Consider the following 3,977-nt stretch of genomic DNA (forward strand, 5'->3'; position numbering starts at 1 on the left):
AGGATGATACCATCTTCCTACAGTGGTAATCTGAGATTCTAATTTTCTGATGTAAAAATAGAAAGTGAGTGGTCATTTCAATCATTATTTCTTTCTCTCAAATAGTTTTTATTTTTTATTTTTTTATTTTTTTCAAATAGTTTTTAATATCCTGTAATTTGGCATTTTCCATCAACTTCCCTTTGTTCCTTTTGTGTCTCCCATATGCCCCATCCCCATCTTGCATCTAGCACATTGTAGGATATTTTTGTAGAGCTCAGTAAATGTTTACTGGCTGAGGAGAGGTAGGAAACAAAGAAGGGAAGAAAGAAAAAAGGAAGCAAAGAAGGAAAGGCAGGACAAAAAGGGAGAAAGGAAAGAAGAGGAAAACGAAGAAAAAGAGTGAGGGTGAAAAGGGCAAAAATTCTTTATTATGAACTTATAAAATAATTATCAGCTGTTTCTGTAAAATAATGATGTAGGGACTTAGGGAAAGTTTTATTATATTGAATTAACTTTTTTTTTTTTTTAAGATGTAGAAACCCTTTTACTCACTTGTCTTACATTCACAGCTTATTAACTAATCAACACCAATGTGCAAAAATAAACGCTGAGTACAAACCTCTATGGTATGGTTTCGTGTAAACTACGATGGTTCATTTGATTTGAAAAGTCAACAGTGGTTACTTCAACTGAACTATTGGCTTCTGTAATGAATAGTATTTAGAGCTAAAGTTACAGAGCCATCAGCCAGGCCTCTGCAGACACCGGTCCAGTGGATTTCCAAGGGATACATTCTCAGGCAGGAGATAAGGCAGCATGAGTGAAGTGACACTGAACCTACACACATCCTAACATGGCCTCAAGGGCACAGCCATGGGCAGACAGCGGTCCTGGAGGCTGGCCCCACCCATGACTGTGGCGCTGGTGTTTTGTCAGCAGCTCTACAGAAGAGTGACAGGGTCCCTCGTGGCAGCCAGTTGCCGCAGGTCAGTCTGGCATGGGCACGACCACACCCGGGCCATAGCCAGAGGACCAACCCATCCCCCGGGGTTCCTCGTTAGCAAAAGAGAGGGAACTGTGAGAACACGGAGAAGGAATCAGTCCCTATCCTGAAAGTTGCTGGCCTCCTCCGCGTGGTCAGTCTTTAAAGAGGTTTCTCTGAAATGTGAAAGCGCTTCAGAAACGTCGAACAGCCAACTTGTTATGAAATCAAGTACAAGGTCGTTAAATCTTACTTCCTCTCTTCCCAAAAGTGTCTGTAGTTGCTCACTGATCTTTGGTTGCAAGAAACAGAAAGGCAGGCAGGCAGGGGCCGGCGGCTGCCCTGGCACAGTGACCTGCCTACATGATGTACAACTTCTCATTCTGGGAGAAGTGGAAGACCTCTCTGATTCTCCGGCAGACAACCTCATCATCCTGCCAGATACAGAGTAGGGAGTTGCAGCCGGAGACTTAGCCGTTGGGCAGCATCATGGGTGGGTTGTTCTTGTTCATGACCTCTCCCAAAATCTTGCAGATGAGCACGTGAGTTGGTGCAGAGTACCATGGGCAGGGGCTGTGCCAGCTTGTTCAGGGAGTGGCCATACCCCATGCAGTCGGGGCTCTGCAACCTGCCATCCTCCTTGTAGCACTGCGGTGTCTTTATGGCCTAGAGGCTTGCCTTCAGGGTGAGGGTGAACACCGAGTTGTTCCTCAGCTGGTGCAGCAGCTGGTAGTTGTACTGGAACTGCTGGATCAGCATCCGCCACAGGGCTGTGTCCAGCAGGTCCTTGTAAGGGGAGATGTGCCTGGCTGGTGGGTAGGCCAGCATGGCCATGACCTGGTGGACCTCTTCCAGCTGGCTACCTTTGACCTGACTGAAGTGTTTTCTTGCGTGTCTCACTGCATCCAGTCTCTTGTTCTGCGGGATGAGGTCAATGAACGCCTGGATGCTGAGGCTGAACTCCAGGCAGCTCAATTCTGGCTTTCATCTTATGGTTTCCACTGCAAGATCCTCCCTCTCTTTAGGGGAGGCACTGGCCACTCTACTTTTCTGTTCTGTCTTCTCATCATACTTGCTTTGGGGGCCCTTCATCTTGCACAGCCAGGACTTGTTGTCATGGCACCAGGCCAGGCAGGTGGCCCCCTCATGCCTCTCCAGGGACTCCTCCACTGCTTTGGCCATCAGGAACATCTCAATGTTCACTAAGTCTTTGATGCCACTCTGGCACACCACCTTCTCAGCCATGTTGCAGTGGCTACAGCCAAGCAGGTGCTCCACTATCATGCAGTCCATGTGCTTACTTTTCCACATGCTGGCCATGGAAGGCTGGTCACTGCTGTGGTCCTTGAGGTGCTCTATCCTGCACTTGCGCAGCTTGGCACTCTCATCCTCCACCTGGGTGGACTCCATCACCTTCCTCTTGAGGACACTGAGCTTCTCTGCCATGCCATCTAAGAGGCTGACCACAGAGTCCATGGCCAGACAACACAGGATCTCCTCCAGCTCAGCCACCACCATGGTCATATGGCTCATCTCATGGTTGATGTTCTGTGCCATGTGGAGGTGCTTGTTCAGCATTTAGTAGGGCACCTTGAGGGTCAGGTACTCCTGTACCTTCAGGGTCATGGGAGCTGAACTGTGGACTCCTGCACTGCCATCTTGGATCAGCCAAAACATTAGCTGACAGAGGGGCTGAATTAACTTTTAAAAAGAAAAAAAAATGAAGTTGCAATATGACTACTACCATTTTAGCATATTTTGGTAAATAATCATCTTCACTGACATCATTCCTTAGTGAATTTGTGTTTATTTTAAGGTGGTATTATAAAAAGAATTTGAGTGGTTCAGTGGTTAAGAATCTGCCTGCCTATGCAGGGGACAGAGTTTCCATCCTTGGTCCAGGAAGATCCCACATACCAGAGAGCAACTAAGCCCATGTACCACAACTACTGAACCTGCACTACTGAGCCCACTACCCAAATACTGAACCCGACACACCTAGAGCCTGTTCTCTGCAACAAAAGACACCACCACAATGAAGATTAGCCTCTGCTGGTTGCAAGTACAGAAAAACCAACAGGCTACAATGAAGACCCAAATGCAACCAATAAATAAATAAATAAGTAAATAAATAAATAAAAGTGATTTCTTAAAAAAATGTGAAAAAGAATAGATACATGTATATTTATAACTGAATCACTTTGCTGTACACCTGAAGCTAACCATCGTTTATCAAATATGATCAAATATAAAATAAAAATTTAAAAAATGGAGTAATATAAAATTTAATACATATAAACAATCAATAGTTGCTCATTATTATGTTTAAAATTTTTAACATTTTATTTTATTTTTTAAAACTTTTATTGAAATATAATTGATATACAATGTTGTTCACAGTAAAGTGATACAGTTTTATATATGCAACATTGATACAACATTGTACAGTATGGTACTGGCACAAAGACAGAAATAGAGATCAATGGAACAGGATAGAAAGCTCAGAAATAAACCTACACACATATGGTCAATTAATCTATGACAAAGGAGGCAAGAATATACACTGGAGAAAAGACAGTCTCTTCAATAAATGGTGTTGGAAAAATTGGACAGGTACATGTAAAAGAATGAAATTAGAACATTCTCTAACACTATACACAAAAATAAACTCAAAATGGATTATGGACTAAATGTAAGACTGGATACTATAAAACTCCTAGAGGAAAACATAAATGGAACACTGACATAAATCGCAACAATACCTTTTTGAATCTGTCTCCTAGAGTAATGAGAAAAAAACAAAAACTAACAAATGGGATCTAATTAAACTTGAAAACTTTTGCAAGCAAGGGAAACCATAAACAAAACAAAAGGCAATCTACAGAATGGGAGAAAATATTTGCAAATGAAGCAACTGACAAGGGGTTAACCTCCAAAATATACAAACAGCTCATGCAGCTCAATATCAAAAAAACAAGCAACCCAACAACAAAATGGGCAAATCTAAAGCGAT

The 3,977-nt window shown here is 42.9% G+C and overlaps 1 pseudogene; it reads right to left on the bottom strand.

The window, feature by feature from the left end:
- Positions 1 to 1,323: 1,323 nt before the first annotated feature.
- LOC130842228 (E3 ubiquitin-protein transferase MAEA-like) lies at positions 1,324 to 2,622 on the bottom strand (annotated as a pseudogene).
- Between the last annotated feature and the right edge of the window lie 1,355 nt (positions 2,623 to 3,977).

Source organism: Hippopotamus amphibius, chromosome X, assembly GCF_030028045.1.
Source record: "Hippopotamus amphibius kiboko isolate mHipAmp2 chromosome X, mHipAmp2.hap2, whole genome shotgun sequence".
In the NCBI taxonomy this organism is placed as follows: Eukaryota; Metazoa; Chordata; class Mammalia; order Artiodactyla; family Hippopotamidae; genus Hippopotamus; species Hippopotamus amphibius.